At 36.7% G+C, this 19,351-nt stretch overlaps 1 protein-coding gene across 6 annotated transcripts in view; it reads left to right on the top strand.

Moving 5' to 3' along the window:
- grid2 (glutamate receptor, ionotropic, delta 2) overlaps nt 1-19,351 on the top strand; it is a 485,524-nt gene that overhangs the window by 177,150 nt on the left and 289,023 nt on the right. The window lies entirely within an intron of this gene.

Raw genomic sequence — 19,351 nt, 5'->3', positions numbered from 1 at the left:
ATTAAGTGTGCATTAAGAAAAAAGCTGTTTGGTTTCTATTTGTTCCAGAAAGTCTTCCCACCACGCTTTAATAAAAGTAGCTGCTATATTTGTTCAGTTTGTTAATGCATGTTTTTTTTTCTAAATCTATTTTCTATCTCAATAGCTGTTTCTCGCTCCTACCTTTGCTTTTGAAAGCTGTATTTTTATAAAACCATTATACTGTTTCTTTAGGCAGAAAGACTGTTCACATATTTGTTTACTAGTTCATGCAATTACCCATTTCTGTTTTCCCTCTCACAAAAGAAACTAGGTGTTAGTCTCTCAGAGTAAGAAAGGACACATGGCAGCAGGGTAATCATATCTTCTCCGAGGCTGCGTATATATATTTTTTACAATAGCTGGGTTGAGAGCTCATCTTTGTTTATGGACCTGGTAATTGATGTAGAGCTTTCATTATTTGATTGTGAGTTGTATGCACATAAATAAAAATAAGGACCCCATTAAACCAAAAAGTTTTCTGGCTTTTAGTCCACATCTGTTAGCTTTAAAGGCCATCAAATTGCTAGTTTAAGGTGACAAAATACAATTAAAATGTCTTGGAAAAATGGACCCAGGTTTATGGTAGGGTGGGTTAAAAGCAAGAGCTTTAATTCTTCCAAACATTTTCCTTTTTAACCCCCCCACAGGCATTTACTGAGCAGTGTAGTTCCCCTGATTCACGCTTTATGTTCAAAACTGACCGCCGTGTCTCTCCCTTCATTTTATCAAGCTTTACTTATGCAATATTCATATCAGTCTAACAGCATGAATAATTTATTATTTAGTTGCATTCATCCTGTTAAACAGCCGACCTGCAATTACCTCACACAACCTTCTTTATCGTCTTCCTCGCCAGTGTCAGCCCGGGAGAGGGTTGGCCTGAGGATGCATAAATGAAAAATGAAACACGGGCTTTTAACAAGTTACTCCACAGATATATGCTCATAATGGAATAATATACTGTAATTCAAAGCAGCAGTCTTAAGTGTTTGGTGAAAGTATGCTTCCGTTTTTTAATGCGTATGCAAACAGTTTTTATAGTTTGTCTGTATTATGCCGTTGGAATTGTTTGGACTGTTTTGCACTAACCATCTGTGTTTGTGCACATGGTTAAATAAAGTATACCTTGAATTCATGACTGTACAACTATGTTAACATACACATACTTTGCATTGTTTAAAAAAGGTACTACACAATGCATAAAAATGGCTTTGACTAAATAGTTTTTTGTGGGGGGGGGGGGGGCAAAATGGTTCTTCTATGGCATCGTTGTGAAGAACCTTTTGTAGGACCTTTATTTTTAAGAGTGTGGGTTGAATGCACTGCAGTAGGTGTAATGTACTGTGTAGCTAATAAACACAAATGTCAGTGTCTAATTAAAATGAGCTGGAATTAAGCATTCTGCAGCTTTTTTGACAGTCTTAAAGCCCACGCCAGAGTGAATTTTTTTGCAAGGGATCAAAGGAGTTATGAAGCACTTGAGTGGATTGTTCTTTAATGTGACCTGATGGGCTTGCTGTCTGCTAGGAACTTAATTGCCAGCAGTCTATTGCTGTTGTTTAGAAATATGACTTTTTTAGGCATACGCTGTAGCTACACTCTTAAAGATAAAGGTGCTACAAAATGATAAATAATTTTTTTTATTTGTATGTTTTTATAAACAACCTTCAACATTTTTGTATCAGGCTGTTATGTTTAGGTTCAGTAATTTCACTTTAATAAGGAGTGGGGGGGGTGCACACCAAAGCTTTTACGCCCACGGACGGTGTATGTTTTCAATTGTTTCCAATGGCAGCGCAGCGTTTCTAAAAAAAGCCAGGTAGCGTTTTTTCCGCGTTGAAAGCTTGAAAAATATTCAACTTTTAATGAAAAGCTCAGCTCGTTAATGTCAGTTCTTACACGGCCGTTCAATCACAGCGGAGAACGGGCGGGACAAATATCGCAACAACCAACCAGCACATTGTACAATGACTGATAAACAAAGCAGAAGTATCACAGCAACCAATGTGCTCAGCTGAAAAAAGCTGACAGTCAGCTGAAATAAAACTGCCCTTTTTTCAGATGCGTGAAAAGCTTTGGTGTGCACGCCCCTTAACAGAAATGAAAATGTTATTAGTCAGTAACTGAAATGCCTTATTTTAACAAATGACACTTTAGTCATTGGTCACTGGTATTTAACAATTTGTTTTTAGCTGCAAAACCCTCTAAGTGCCATCTTATGCCATAGAAGAATCATTTTTTGGTTTTTCAAGAACTGTTTTTAAAATAATAATTACTTTTCCACTTTTTTAGTCTGTTGAACCTTTTCCACTAAAAAAGGATTTTTCTTGCAACAGAAAGGTTCTGTGAATCTTAAAGGGGACATTTTATGAGAATTTGACCTTTTTATTATTTTTGTGCTATAATTGGGTCTCCAATGCTTCTATCAGTCTAGAAAACGTTTAAAAGAACAACCAGTAACTTGTAACCAGTAAGCATGTAAAAAATTGGTAAGTGAAACCTGGCTCCCCTTGTTATGTCAGAATGGGATAATACTGCCCCTTAAAGGGATAGTTCACCCAAAAATGAAAATAATGTCATTCATGACTCACCCTCATGTCGTTCGAAACTCATAAGACCTCCGTTCATCTTCAGAACACAGTTTAAGATGTTTTATATTTAGTCCAAGAGCTTGTATACTGTCCATGTCCAGAAAGGTAATAAAAACATCATCAAAGTAGTCCATGTGACATCAATGAGTCTGTTAAAATGTGTTGAAGCATCGAAAATACATTTTGGTCCAAAAATAACAAAAATTACGACTTTATTCAGCATTGTCTTCTCTTCCACGTCTGTTGTAAAGCGCATGCGTGGGTCTAAAGTCACGTGACTGCGGTGACGCGGATGATGTGTTATCCTCAGACATGTTTGCGAAGTTTGCGTAATTTTATTTTTGGACCAAAATGTATTTTCGATGCTTCAACACATTCTAACTGACCCACTGATGTCACATGGACTACTTTGATGATGTTTTTATTACCTTTCTGGACATGGACACTTCACCATACGTAGATTTTTAATGAAGGGTCAACAAGCTCTCGGACTAAATCTTAAACATCTTAAACTGTGTTCCGAAGATGAAAGGAGGTCTTACAAGTTTGGAACGTCATGAGGGTGAGTCATTAATGACATTATTTTCATTTTTGGGCAAACTAACCCTTTAATCTGCACTACACAACCACAGCGCAACATTTTAAAGGACACACCCAAAAACTGCATATTTTTGCTCTCACCTACAAAGTGGCAATTTTAACATCCTATAATAAATTATCTATATGATATTTTGAGCTAAAACCTCACATGCATACTCTGGGGACACCAAAGATTTATTTGACGTCTTAAAAAAGTTTTGTGAAATATCCCCGTTAAACGATCTTTATTTCATCATATAACCAGATTTTTTTAATCAAGAACCTTTTATGAACCTTTTTAAGGGTATTTAGTTATGGGAGCAAACAGCTTTGATGTTTCAATAATACTTCTTTGGTATTCTGCGAAGAAAAGAGTTTCGTGAGTTTTGAATGACATGAGCGTGGGTGAATGAGGACAGAAGCAAATTCTTCATCTGAAAGTGTGACTTGATTTGGCTGACCCAGTTTAAGAATGTGTTATTCCTGCTACAGCGTTTTAGACAAACACTTTTACCCACAATTAATGTGTAGCTTAATGTGTCAAAGACACACAAAATATTTGATGCTCTTGCCCACGATGCTTCTGTTGCTATGGAATAATGAAAGAAAATGACATGTGTTGTAGCATCAGCAAGACTAATACTGTGGAGCTACATCAATGCATGCAATATATGATATCAATGCACACATGGTCTGTTTTAGTATTTATCTGTCTATCTGTTAATTGTTTTACAAATAAATGGTATTGTTGTTAATTCCTTTTATAAAAAGTTTATCTCAAAGGACTGTAATTGCTGGTTATAGGTCAAGCATATAGCCTAGATTTTTAAGGATTAACTTCACCCCAAAGCGAAGACAGATAAGCATGAGGTGATAGGTAATCCTTTCAACAAAAGCTGTGTAGACCATTTGTGCCAAGAGACATCACAATGCTATAAAGCTTTTGGCTTTTTGAACAAGTATTTTTCTTTTCCCTCTTTCTGCTATCTTTTCATCAGTTCCTCCCCACAGAAATCTGAGGGAGTTGAGTTTGTGAGTGGAAACATTGTTTGGGCTGGTGATGGGAAAAGGAGTCTGTTGACTCTCTCCAGGGTGTTTGTGAGAGTAATTTGTGATGCAACTCTTCTGTCCTCTGTCTCTTTCTGCTACTACCTCACACTCTCTGCTGTTTTGTGGCCAAGTTGTTTGACCTCACATCACGCAGGGAGCCAAAGATAGAATCGCTGCGGTCTGATCTAATTTATTTTGGTTCAAGTGTCTCTAAGGAATACACTTGATTACTGGCGGCTCTAAAAGCCCACCCGGTCTATTTAAATTCTGGCCTCGGTCTCAGACGGCACGCCCACAGTCCATTCTCTGACCTTCTGCTGCATGTTTTACACACAGGAAGGATCTTTTTTGATTTTGTAAGCCCTGATCTGATTGGGTGCCTTTACGCAACCTCAGGGAGAAAGAGCACATCATTTTTTAGCAGTCTGCCTGAAAACAAAGTCCTATTAAAAGGACTTAATTCCGGTTAAGTACAAGGTTGATGCATTGAGCTCTTTTAGGAAGAACTTATCCCTGGCACTTATTAGGCACTTAGTAGCAAGTTAACTAGATATTCACAAACTCTATATTCTGCTTGGTCTTATGTTGTAAAATAGAGAAGACAATTTGGGACATTTTTGCTATTTTTTTTTTTTACTGATTTGCAAAGATTGCCACATCATTGTTTGTGTTTTCTTTTTACACTGTTTACACTGAATAAACTTAAAAAATTACTTCAATTTGTAAAAGTTTTTTCAACCTTTATTTTCTCACTTTAAGTAAAAAGTTTAAGTTGAAAATGTTTAAATATTTTAGGTGTCACCAATGGAAGTCCATTTCTTAAGTTTTCTTTAATCAACTTGAATTGAATTTTCATTTCAAATATCTTGACTAATGACAAGTTGCTAATGATAGTTGATTAAAGTTTTGAATTAGCTTAAGTTATTTTTAATTTTTAGTCAACAATGATTTTTTTGCAAATTGTAATTGATTGATTTTTTTATTTAAGTGCAACAAAGATTTTTTTACAATGTGAGTAATGTCATGTGAAAGATAAAAAAAGTTAAATCACTGATTGAAATTAAACTTTGATCCTCCAAATCTCATAATTAGATAATTCGATTGCATTTCACAGACAATGTCAAATATTTGTAATATTTTTATAAGTTTTGCCTTTCTATCGCCATCTCTGTTTAAAACACTGGTTACTTTACGTATCTACATTTGTTAAAGATCAACTAACATTTTTTGCAAAATCTGATCGGACAGCTCAATGTACAAATCATTAATATAAGCTTACTGTTGTGAATTGTGTTGAACTACGGAAACAAAAAAGTTATTGATCGCAGATTTAAAATATAATTTGTGTTGAACTACGGAAACAAAAAAGTTATAGATTGCAGCTTTAAAGTATAATTTGTGTTGAACTTTGGAAACAAAAAAGTTATCGATCGCAGCTTTAAAGTATAATTTGTGTTAAGGTACGGAAACAAAAAAGTTACGATCGCAGCTTTAAAGTATAATTTGTGTTGAACTACGTAAACAAAAAAGTTATTGGTCACAACTTTAAAGTATAATTTGTGTTGAACTTTGGAAACAAAAAAGTTATTGGTCGCAGCTTTAAAGTATAATTTGTGTTAAGGTACGGAAACTAAAAAGTTACGATCACAGCTTTAAAGTATAATTTGTGTTAAACTACGGAAACAAAAGTTATCGATCGCAGCTGTAAAGTATTATTTGTGTTGAACTTTGGAAACAAAAAAGTTATTGGTCGCAGCTTTAAAGTATAATTTGTGTTAAGGTACGGAAACAAAAAATTTACGATCACAGATTTAAAGTATAATTTGTGTTAAACTACGGAAACAAAAGTTATGGATAGCAGCTTTAAAGTATAATTTGTGTTAAACAACGGAAACAACAGTTATCGATCGCAGCTTTAAAGTATAATTTGTGTTAAACAACAGAAACAAAAGTTATCGATCACAGCTTTAAAGTATCATTAGTGTTGAACTAAGGAAACAAAAAATAATCGATCGCAGCTTTGAATTATAATTTGTGTTGAACTACGGAAACAAAAAATGTTATCGATCGCAGCTTTAAAGTATAATTTGTGTTGAATTATGGAAACAAAAACGTAATCAATCACAGCTTTAAAGTATAATTTGTGTTGAACTATGGAAACAAAAAGGTAATCGATCGCAGCTTTAAAGTATAATTTGTGTTGAACTACGGAAACAAAAAAGTTATCTATCGCAGCTTTAAAGTATAATATACAGGGCCGGTTAACCTTCAGCAAAAAACACCACAGTTAACATTGCAACACTCAAATGTCTGCGTCAATACAAACAACAACTTTTCAACCGCACACAATACATTTTATTTTTAAGCAACGTACAATGTTTGCCAGGTGAAAATAAAGCCTTTAAATTATAATATTATTTTAAAAATCTATTTTTGTAATATATATTAAATGGAAACATCAAATCAATTAAAATGATTTAATAATTGGATTAATTATTTCTAAACATAGCTCATACCTTGGAATGTTATCACAGAAAATAATAGTGCTTTTAAAACCCTGACCCAAACCTGGTTTAGATGCGTTAAGTGTTGTTATTTTCAAAATGAGAAAGACAACACCTCCACGTGCCAGCAGCAAAAATAGCACCGTGAATATACAACATGAAGTATAAAGCATGAAGCATGAATCCAGCTTTACCCATTTTCTGTAAAACTCTTCAGCCATTGTTGTCGTGGGTAGACGTCTCAGTCTTTCTTTTGTCAGTGGGCCCATTGCCCTGCATGCACAGAACACACAGAGACACCTCGCATATGCATCACAGCATAAACGCTAGATGTCATCATATCAGAGTGAGTCAACCGTCATGCATTCCATCATATTTTACAAAGCAGAGATAGAAACGCTGCTAGCTGTAAAAGAAAAAAAATATTTTTCACACGCATGAGCTGAGAAAAAAGCTGCTTCACTTTTCGGCTGTCTGATTGAACTGACATTGAGACCCCGGCCGTGTTTCATCTCAATGTTTGTACACCATCATACCTCGGTGTGATCCGTTTCTAACAACGTGATTTATTTCGCACTAAACAAGCTTTATAAAAACACTATTTGAGTGTCACTTGGTCAGAAGGACTGAAACCACTACTGATGGTCTAATGTTGAGTGAGTAACATTACTGATAAGCTGTCTCAATGGAAAGCTTCCTTGCCTGCAGATGTCGTGTTACCATGGGGATGAGACTGCCATGTTTAGTTTTGGCTAAAGCAGATGTTTTTTGTCTTATTAAATTGCAAGGGCACGTAGAGATTTGATGGCGGGGAACATTCATCAGACTGAACATATCACTACAGAGCCAGTAAACATCTTCATCTAGCGCTGCCTACACGAGGCCAAATATTTTGTCTCTGTTCCTGCTACAGTTGTAGTAACAACCTGTTTTTTACTTTGTCATATTTATAATGAGACAGCTTGTGGATTTACTGGCAGGATCGGCATTATCACACCACGATTCAGTACAAGAACAAAGCGTCTTTGCTTTTAATTAGGAAATCATTTTTGTCAATACTTTCTTTTACTTTTTTGTGCTGCAAAAAGCACTTTAAGAGTTAATGACTTTTTTGGGTACAGCGATACATTTTGTGAATACGTAACACAGTTTGCATTGATTTGACAGATACGTCCAGAGGTATGCCGCTTGAATAATGATGTACCTGTTGACTAAAGTGCAGATATACTGTAATGCCTGCTAGTAGCTGGTACTGTAGTTAGTCTGAGATGGTCATTAGCTGGTTTGGATTGGTCATTAGCTGATTTTCGGAACATGGTCATTAGCTTTTTTGGGAAAACTTGGTACAATGGTTTCATTAGCAGAAAAACATCATTGGGAATAGAAATTTGTGTACGAAAAAGCTTTTTATACATAAATAAAATATTTTTACTTTTCTAATGGATTTCTGTTTTAATAAGGTCACATTGGGCATCCGTTTAATAAAGATTAACATTAAGATTTTACATAATATACCGTAGGTCCTTTTTAATATAGGTCCACATTTCCATAACAAAGACAAATCATTTTTATTTACATTTCATACTTGGGCTATTTAAAGCTATTTTATGTAAAAAAAAGAAAGTAGAGATTTGAAATCTAAATAGTGTAATATCATAGCCAGTACTTCAACCAGTGCTCCTGACCCCTATTATCAGCCAGTGCATTGGGACTTAGTCAATGCAAGGACAAATAGGTGACTGAAGGCCTTTGAACAGCCATTAACTTTGGGCAGCCCAGGTGGAGTAACACCTTTAGATGCAGCTGTCACCTTCATTTTTAGTAGCAATCACTTTTGCGTAGTGTTTGAATTACTTGCGTTAGTGTTACTTTATGAATTTTCTTCTCGACATAGATGTTACTAGATTAGGCTTTTGCCCCATGCTTTTTATTTCAGCCCACCTAAATTTGTGATTAACTCAGCTGTCACCCCCCTACGAATCTGTGATTTTCTGATTCCCTTTATAGTCGCTGAAAACAGCTTTAGTAGTATGCTGTCTGAAGTTGTAATATGGCTCTCTGGAATACTTGATTCTGATTGGTCTGTCTGTCACACAAACCAGCAGTTTGATATTCTTGAATCATCCTTGGCTAATAGTGATTTCAGACTTATTCTGGCTACTTTGCTACTAAAATAATATTTAAAAAGAAATATAATCCCAAATCAATATTTTGTTGCCAGTTGTTTACTTAATAGACAAAATTATTAAAACATAAGTAAATATAACAATAAAATAGTACATAATAAATTATTTAAAATGCCAATTTAAAATGTCATTTAAAAGGAACTCACCCTTAACTCACCCTTGTGTAAAGCTGTGTGAGTTTTTTTTTTTTAATTTTGACAAAATATGATATTTTGATAAATGATGGTAAGCACACATCTGATAACGCATGATGTAACCATTGACTTCCATAGTAGGAAAACAAATATTTTTGAAGAATTGTGATAAATGATAAAGAAGATATTTTGATAAATGATGTATGCACACATTTGACTATACCCATTGAATTCCATTGTATTTGTTTTTCCTACTATGGAAGTCTATGGTTACAATCAGCTGTGTGCTTACCATCATTTATCAAAATATCTTCTTATGTGTCAAAATAAAAAAAAAACTCATACAGGTTTAGAACAACATGAGGATAAGAAAATTATGAAAACATTTTCATTTTGGGGTGAACTATCCCTTTAAAATGCATTTTTAAAATTAATTTGCCAATTGCTTTATTATCTATTTACCAATTGCTTTTCTTTCTTTGTTGTTTTGCCAAATGCTTCATTTTGCAAAATGCAAAATAGACTCATTCTGGCTACTTTGCTACTAAAATGTTTCACATAATATTTAAAAATTATAAATCATTATTTTGTTCCCAGTTGTTTACTTAATAGACAAAACTCTTTATTTAAATTATGATTAAAACATAAGTAAATAAAACAATAAAATAGTACATAATAAATCATTTAAAATTCCATTTTAAAAGAATAGGTTACCCAAAATGAGTCATCATTAACTCTTATGTTGTTCTGTTTTTTTATTTTGACACAAAAGATGATATTTTTATAAATGATGGTAAACAGCTAATTGTAACCATTGACTTCCATAGTAGGAAAACAAATATTATAGAAGAATTGTGATAAATGATAAAGAAGATATTTTGATAAATATATGCACACATTTGACAATACCCATTGAATTCCATTGTATTTGTTTTTCCTACTATGGAAGTCAATGGTTACAATCGGCTGTGTACTTACCATCATTTCTCAAAATATCCTTTTTTTGTCAAAATAACAAAACTCATACAGGTTTAGAACAACATGAAGATGAGAATTTCATTTTTGGGTGAACTATCCCTTTAAATTGCATTTTTAAAATTAATTTACCAATTGCTTTTCTTTTCTTTTTTTGTTTTGCCAAATGCTTCATTTTGCAAAATGCACTCTAAAGCCGAAGGTATACTAGGGCCATCCGCGTACCAGTGGCGGCCCTTGACTGCTTATCCGAGGGGAGCTAATTCAAAATAAGTGTTCGGAGTGTCATGTGTGTTACTCGTGTTTTCAAAATATGTGTCTGTTGCATCATGTGAACCATGTGCATCACGTGTTTTGTCAAAATAAGTGCCTGCTGCATACACGTCAAAACTGCAGCAGGAACTTATTTTGACAAGACACGTGATGCACACAGGATCTCTCGACGCGCAGAACACATATTTTGAAAAATGGAACCACACACATGATGGGCTACATAAATGTTGCGACGAACTTCGCATCGAGCGCCCTCGAAAAAAGAAGTACACGCGCCGTCCGCAATAATATAATTTTCATCATCAGGATGATCCACGGTCATCTGTGTACATCTGCGCATGCGCAAGAAAATATTGAGACAGGACACTCCACTACAAACAATTACACAAAGGCAGTAGACAGCGTTTGCACACACATCATTTGTATTGCGTACGTGTCGAACACGTTCATCCGCTGTTCAGTATACTGTGAAAGCTGCTCCCGCTCGCACACGCTTGCGTCTGCAGAAAAAAGTACACCCGCCCATTAAGTCCTCCATACTCCATATGTATTAAGTGAGATAATGTATAGTGACAAGCCGTTCTGCGTTGGAGTCCTGATCACCCAGTTGGGTTTATTTTACAACAAAACAACCAACTGACTGTACATTATTCCTTACTTATTTCTCTCCAAGTGTCCCTTTACCAGTCACTATAAAAACATTATTAAATCTCATACATCGAGTATTATTCTTATCTCTAGTCAGTGGTGGCTCCAGTAATAGGCAACACAGGGACCAATATTTGGCACAAAGCGTGCTGCTGTACACACATTCATCTGATGCCTCTCTGATTTTTCTTTCTCCCTGACAACACTTTGAATTCTCAAAACAATGTGCAACCAAATATGTCAACATTATTGCTGCATAGGAACATATGTGCTTTTAATTGGCTTATTGAAAAAGGTGCCAGTTGAGCAAGATTCAAACCTCTTGGTTATAAAAAAAGTACATTTCATATAATGCTCATATTCAGGAACGAATGAAATCCATATAGCGTATCTGCTTCTGCATCAAATATCAGCATTAATTTGTTATGATTTCAAATTATGTTGCTTGTTGTATTATGAATGTAAGATTTGTAAAGTAAGATTATGATCAGAAATGAGAATATAGAATATAATCAGAATATAACATCCCATAAAGCCAGCCTGAGGAGAGGCCTGCTGTTTTGTCATATCTCATCTTTAGTGACAAGACTTCATTTTTGTGACTTAATTATAACCAGTGGCCTCCAAGAGGTGATGGATCTTGATTTGGTGTTTATCCATCAATAGACAACTCTAGTTTTTTCTTTGTCATATTTTGCTCACTGATTCATTTACATTCAGATTATTTGTTTGTCTATAATGATTGTTCAACTTTATTCTTTATGAGATTTTCCAGACTAAAACTGCCGTTCTACTGAGATAAAATTTTTTATTTGGACTGCATAGGTTAAGAGACTAGAAAATTACCAATTGCTCATCTATTCAGGAAATAGTTGGGTGTGACATTTTCCTGTATGTTTACATGAAATCATAGCCGTAGCCAGCTATGACGGTGATTGACTCAAGCCAGGAGGGCGCGGGTGATGAATTTGCAGTGTTGCCAGATCCCATTTTTGAAAATCTTTTTTAAACGTAGGGTTTTAGCAATTAAATGTGACATTTGATGATTAGTTGTAGGTTAGTGTTAGCGATTTCTCTGATTTATTTCTGAAAAAAAAAGGTTCAAACTTACTTTGTTCTTTATGGCCTATTACTTTTTGTTTTTTCCCACTCATATCTGGCAACACCGGGTGACCAACGCCTAAACTGACAGTTATCAAATAAAGTGCATCCTTCAGCGCTGGCAGGTTATTGCTGACATTCGGTAAGACAAAAGCAGTAATTATCATAATTGTGTCTGTGAGAGTATCAACATGATTGAAAAACAAACAGAAAATAACTCTGGTACAAAAATATTGAACAATTCGGTTTAAAGCAGCACTATGTAGTTTTTTTTACCTTTAAATAATTTCTCTAAAATTATTTCAGTGATAGAACAACTTTTAACTGGACAAATTGTACTGTTGCTGCAACCTGAGCAGCCTCCTAGCTGCTACAAGCACACTCTGAAAGTGGCGGTGGAGGGTAGGAAACACAGCTCCACCTCTCCCCCTGCCTGCAGAAGAGTGTCTGATACCAGGCACTGTTGCACTTTTCAACCACATGGGGAAGCTGTAAGTCATTTTCACATGGAAACTACATAGTGTTGCTTTAAATGAAATATGCCAAATGTTTTATACATATCTCAACAGAACATAATAACAAGCATCCTAAAAACATTCATAAGAGCACTTAACTTGTTTAGTATCTTGTAAAGCAGTGGTTCTCAAACTTTTTTAGCGTGCGACCCCCTTTGTGTACGGCACATTCCTTCGCGCCCCCCCCAAAGAAAATTTATGAAAAAAAACTGTTCTAAAACTCAACTTTTAATGAAACAAAACATATTGAATGATACAAAGTAGTACTGTTGGTTAGTAGCCTTATTTTTTTTTTTTAGGTTTAATTTCACCGAATTCATGATAAATTAATTTATCTTATAAAATGCCATAAAGCTGGGGCCCCCCTGGCACCATCTCGTGGCCCCCAGTTTAAGAACCACTGTTGTAAAGTACATAATATTGCTTATTAAAATGATTACAAAAAGAAGCATTGTTGCATGAAAAAAAAATCCACCTAGTCAACAGTTCCAGCAGTCCAAGTAAAAACGTGAATTTTAGTGCACTTTTTTCACTTACCATTTGTTAACTCTGAAAGCCCCTCTCAACCTAAAAAATGCACTTTTAAATGTGTTTTTCATCAGAAAATGAGTCGCCAGTGTGTTTGCAAAAACATCCTGTTTTAATCCATCGCTTCTTTGTGTATTCTCCTTTAAACCACAACAATCACACAAAACAGGCTGTTGGGGATCCCTTATCAATGTCATGTCACATTGATTACGCCCCAACCATAATCGCTCACAAACTCCACCTTATGAGCCCGTAGTTCAACCTTCTGACAGAGACACATGTTGTGATGTAGGCCAAAGCACGTGTGTAAGCGCTCTCCCACCTACTTTGCATACGGGGAGGGGAACAGAAGCTTTCTTGCATTTAAAGTGACACACACAAAAACAGCGTGTTTTTCATTGTAGCCACAAATGGCCATGTTCAACATCATATAATGAAAGATATGTGGTGTATTTTGAGCTGATACTACAGACACATTCTCGGGATATCAGAGACTATTTTAATATTGCTGAAAACACCCTTTAACACCCCACCCTGGACCTCAGTAATTTTCAAACCCTGGCTACAGCCATGCATGAAACAATATTTGTGAAGTAGGCTTGGTGGAGCTTGTGTAAATTAATAAATATACTATTATTGTTTACTCGGAAGCTTGCTGTTTCTGGAAAACTCTTGGTGTGCAATGTGTACCTCAAAGAAAAACTGATATTCTCTCCTCATAGCTTTTCTGTAAATATTGTTAAGCTACCAAGCAGTAATAATAACCCTTAGAATAGTTTTTTTATGTTTCCCAAAATAGGCTGCCCTTCTGCTCTCGGCAACTTAAGGTACTTTGTTTTAAAGGTGTGATTCCTTTCTCTTGTAATGTATCCGTAAGGAACAATCTGAGTATGTTTATGCCAAACAAGTGAAATCCAACTTTCTATGGATAGAATATAGATGTTCGGTTACTTCGACCTGGTCATATCTTATAAATAGTTTTTTTGTAAATTGAATCATGGCATGATTGTGTGTTTACCAGTTGTGACAGATTTCCAATTGTGCAATGGAAATGTTCCCATATACTGGAAACACTGTAAACTGGTATTAGTCCCTTTCACACATACAGTCTTTACTGGAAATTTACTGGTAAATTGCCGTTAACATGTCATGTGTGAACAGAACCTTTCCGGTAAATCAGTGCTCCCAATTTACCAGTAAGACAGGTTGTAAGATTACCAGTAATTTACCGGTAAGCGCTGTGTGTGAACGAAAATTATAGGATTACCGGCATTTAGAACGGACAACGTCAGACCGTGCTGACAGCTTCGGGCCAATCATAGCGTTTTAATACAGATGACGCGTTTACCCCCGCAGTGTTTACTGAGGTTTCCACACACATGCTGCTTGAAAGTTGAGCACACCTGAAGTTTACGTCCACATTTCTTCACCAAAGTTGTTTAAAACAGCTTACCGCCGAATTGCCGACGTCCTTAGAACGCCCTCTGTGAAGCCTAAAGTGCAAACTGTTGTTAAAAACGCATTTTCGGTTTGACGTCGTCTCATTCAATGTTGTTTGGTCATGAGCAACTTCGCGACTGTTTACCACAGACGTGAAAACAACAAAATACGGACCGTGGTTATGAACGACGTGGATTGTTTACAAATACAACACTGAGGTCGCCGCGTGCTACAGGTACTTCCGCTTTCTCAACGAATTTACCGGTATTTTGATACTGATGTGTGAATGATGTCTTACTGGTAAAATAACGGAACGCCACTGCGTGTGTGAACAGCACATTTTTGTATTTACTGGTAAATTCATTCTGGTAAATTCATGGTAATTTACCAGAATTATTGTGTGAAAGAGGCTATTGACTGTGCATCTGAGTGTCAGATGTGGTTTTGCAGCATCATGTACTGTATCTGTACAGTAGACAAGAAATATTACAGGAATGTTGTGAAATTATTTGTGAACTGTTTTTTGGTCTGGAAAGAAATCTAAGACATCACATGACTCCTTTCGCTGTTTTTTTGCCCCTGGTCATATATTTTCTTTTTGATAATAACTTCAGCCAAAGATTTAATATCCAGTGCTGACCACAGAAATATGTGTGTGGTGTATAAAGTTGTATTTTTCCCTTCAAGGTATCACAAGCACAGTTAACCTAATGATGTAACTTTTGCCCCGACAACAGAATTGTACTGTAGCAGGGAATTGTATATCATTTTCTTTCAAAATCATACACCCTCACTGGCTCACACCAGTCTCAAGTGAATTTAATAGTGCATTATGGAGTCTTAAAACATGATACGTGTTTAATGGGTGTTTCATATTGGGAATAAGTTGACGTGACACTTCACTATCATAGTTTCTACTCAGTCTGATGGAATTTGTTCCCTGCCCAAGATAATTTCTGTGGGGGAAGCTATTGTGTGAAATCTAGGCCAAAGTTCTCACTTACCATTGAAAGGATTATCTATCCCTCATCACATCTCGGCTCCACTAATACCCACAGATCTGCTTTGACACATGGATAATATCACCACTGAAATAGAACCAAATGCGAGTCTTTGCCCCCTCCGTATCTGCCTGTTTTGGCGTTTTCTTTCTGATGCATTGCCAGACGAAATGTAAGCATCCACCTCCACATTAAGCGTGCATTTAGCTGAGGTCATGGGCATTTCATAAAGACTTGGCACAGCCATGGTTCTTCACCAGACCAAATCAGTTAGCTGAAAGCCCAGAGCAAAGCCCCAAACAATTTTCTTTATCTGCGTCTGGGTTTCTTCCCTTTCCGTTTTTATCAGAGCAAGACGACATATTTTTGATCAGATAATGTTGTTTTGAAAATGACAAACGCATCCAGCCTTGAAAATTGTTTTATGTGCCGTAACATAATTGTGGACGAAAACAATAGTTTTCTGGCTATTGAAAATGCGCAAGGGTCCCTCTGGGAACACGGTACAATAGCAGAGCCAGTATTTGCGGTATATATATATATATATATATATGTTATTATAAGGACCGCATGAACAGTAAGGAGGAAACTGCAGGGTAAATGCTTTGGTTTTGACCCGCTGAACCATGCAAGGTCTGTCTGCATTCATATTCTCTAATGTGACTTGCCTTCTATTAGTTTTATTGACTGGCTTCCTTTTGGGCATGTGTGGTAAATTGACCAAGGTAACACATTTTGTTCATGTTTCCCTTAGTGTCAGTCACAACCCCTACCATATGGAGCTGGCGTGGCAATGTCTTAATCCAGCTAAAGGAATAGGTTCAGGTTTTACTTTTCAGTCATGGCATGATTTAATTGTACTGTATTTTAAATGCAATTTGAATGAGCTTAAAGTGTGCATGTTTTTTTTGAACAACCAATTAACAGCTAATAAATCAATTTGAATGTGCTTAACAATAATGTTGCTGTTTATCATGACTCCAGCCATATTTTTATGCTTTTTCATCATGACACCAATATTATATGTTGCTCACACGATGCATCTTGTGATGCAGATACAATATACTGTAAGTGCGATCCTACAGTACGCGCCAATTTCCAGCATTGCGTTTATGATTAGTTGCAGTTATGTCATTACTCAGTGCATTAAGGCCTTGATATAAAAGCCCACTTCTGAATTTAATGCCTCTGTCAATATCATTAAAATGTATTCCACCATTCCAATTTTAATTCATTATTCCCAGGCCAGGATTTCTCTGCTTCACCGCCGTCCATAAATCTCCTATTTACACAGCGTCTGTACTTTATAGCCTGCTGATGACTTTACGGCAGCCCCTCGCGAGATGAAACGTTATGCGGAGACAGGTTATGAACGTCGACTCAAAATGGCTTCATCAAAGTGTACCAGCTGCTAAACGTACAAAGAGAAAGTGAGAAAGTGGATGGCTAATTTTCTTTGTAAACGTGCAGCGTGCATAATAGGCCTGAAGGCTGTAAAAGCCTTAGCGTGGTGCTGGTCCCGCGGTATTAATGCAGTCGTAAACACGCCAACTCGAGTCGCTGTGAGAAATGAGAGCAAAAGCAGCACATAGCCATTAATTTTTTTTAACAAATGCATAACGTATGTAAATAATGAGCTATTCCGTCCATTTGAATAAAAATAGTTTTCAATTTAAAGGGGAACAAATTATACAGCAAGCTCCATTTTGATTCTGCACGCAAACAGACGTTTTCTCAGCAGTCCTATTAACTGGAATTTTTGTATGTCAGCGGCTTGTGCGAAAACATTGGTGGTGTTTATTAACTTGCAAAAATGCCACAAAAGGCGCTTTTGCTTAAACACATTGACCTTCCCGTAATGAACCTCTAAGAATGACTTGACAGTGCACAGAGTAATGGCCATAGCAAGCATATCTTTGCTTCATTTTAGGCAGTGTTGTCCTTGTTAGCAAAAAGGCTCACTTGGAAGGGCAATAACAAGCCTTACAAGTAGGGAGGTATGCATAGTATTCAATACTTATACTCTACTCAGTGTATGGGAAAGCTGTGGGGTCTAAAGGTGAGTAAGCCCTTATAACAGACAACATACTCTGGGGGAGATGGTGGGTTTTGCTAATGCAGCCCTTCTCTTTCAAACTAATTATCTTTCTTTGCAATACAGAAAGCGTTAATTACTTAATTAAATGGATAAATGAAACAACAACAGCATAAAGAAACACTGACTTGAATATAACCAATGGCATCCCACCCTCATGCACCTCATGTTGTAGTCTGCATCTCACTTAAAGCTGCAAAGCCATGGAGAGATGTAATTTTGATTGAGGAATGCCTTTAGATACAATTTGGGTTGCTTATGCATGCAAAATTGTCTGTGGTATCGAGCTTCGCTTCGATTTTCATTTACCTCCAGTTATAATGATTTAGATGCAAAAACGTGGCTGTCGATTCACAGTGGCAGTATTGACAGCAGGTAGAGTTTCTCGTGTGAAAATTTCCCATATCTGATCGTCAGCAGAAAGATGTTCATTTTTGATTTGCAGGTAGGCGTAAATGTAGGTTGTTTCTTACTGTAAGTCTTCATGACAGTTTAGTATTCTGCAAAACCAAGACATTTGTAAGTTGTGTGTATACTGTAGCACATGGATCTCCAACCTTTTTGTGAGTAAGGGGTACCACAGTGCTGCCCTACAAAGGCTAAGTGCAGTAACTACGCAAACACTGAAACCGAGAAAAATGCATTTAACGTTTTATACACCAGCCAGTCAAACATGTTACTACAATTTTGGCACACACGTTTCTCTGAAATGGGACAAAATTGAACCAGGAGACTTTGCCACAACACACAACAGATCTCACAAAGCCAATTTCAACCATTAACTCAATTTTGACCAAATGCGTAGTTATTGCGCTTTGGCAGGCAGAATGGATGAAACAATCCAGAGGGCTACTTTTTTGTTATAGTCTACTCAAATCTTATTTAATTGATGTTTTTTTACATACATAAAGAAGCTAAGGTAATATAAAAATATGCAATAAATAAATATTAAAATTGAGGCTATCAATACAATGTGCTTTAGCGAGCAACTCACACCCTCTGTTTGGGCAACCTGGCACCATGTTGAAAACCACTGCTGTAACACATCCAATGTCATCTATCCTCACTCACTGGACTTCATTACCCATAATCCTTTGCACCACATCATCCACCATCTTTGATTGCCATCTTTACCTGCTCTGCGTCAGTTCCCTTGCTAACTTCCCTCAGTCTCGTTCACTCGGATGTATGTCATTGCTTACGTTGTACGAGTGCCCACTACTGGCGGAACACATAAAGGCCCTGTCCCAAATGGCGCACTTCATGTGGACTTCCGGTCTCGTGGCCTTAAATTGCGCTTGCTCGCTTAGTCCACGAGTCCGTAGGGTGTCCCATCTGTCATTTTTACGCTTTGAAGTGTGCTCATCAGCGCCTCCTTTGCCCCCTTGATGCGGTCTTTAGCGAAGCCCGCACTGCAGCAGGCTTTGCGCACTTTACCAACCCAGAAGTCCTTGCGAAAGAGCAATCACACTAATCAGACGACGGAAGGGAGGAGCTCACACTGACGGGCAACTTCTCTAGCTATTTCCGGTGTGACGCTCGAGTTTGTCCCAAAATACGACTCCATGGCACCCAAGTGGACTCGCATTAAGGGTCCCTAAAGTCTGGACTACGTGATGTCATCAAAGTGTGGACTCTGAGGAGGACCACAAGTCCGGAGTGTGCCATTTGGGACAGGACCAAAGTAGGTTCAAATGGATCGCCCTAAGC

This window comes from Misgurnus anguillicaudatus, chromosome 5 (assembly GCF_027580225.2).
Source record: "Misgurnus anguillicaudatus chromosome 5, ASM2758022v2, whole genome shotgun sequence".
Taxonomy (NCBI): domain Eukaryota; kingdom Metazoa; phylum Chordata; class Actinopteri; order Cypriniformes; family Cobitidae; genus Misgurnus; species Misgurnus anguillicaudatus.
The sequence above is the reverse complement of the archived record's forward strand: the minus strand, read 5'-3'. Positions and strand labels throughout refer to the sequence as shown.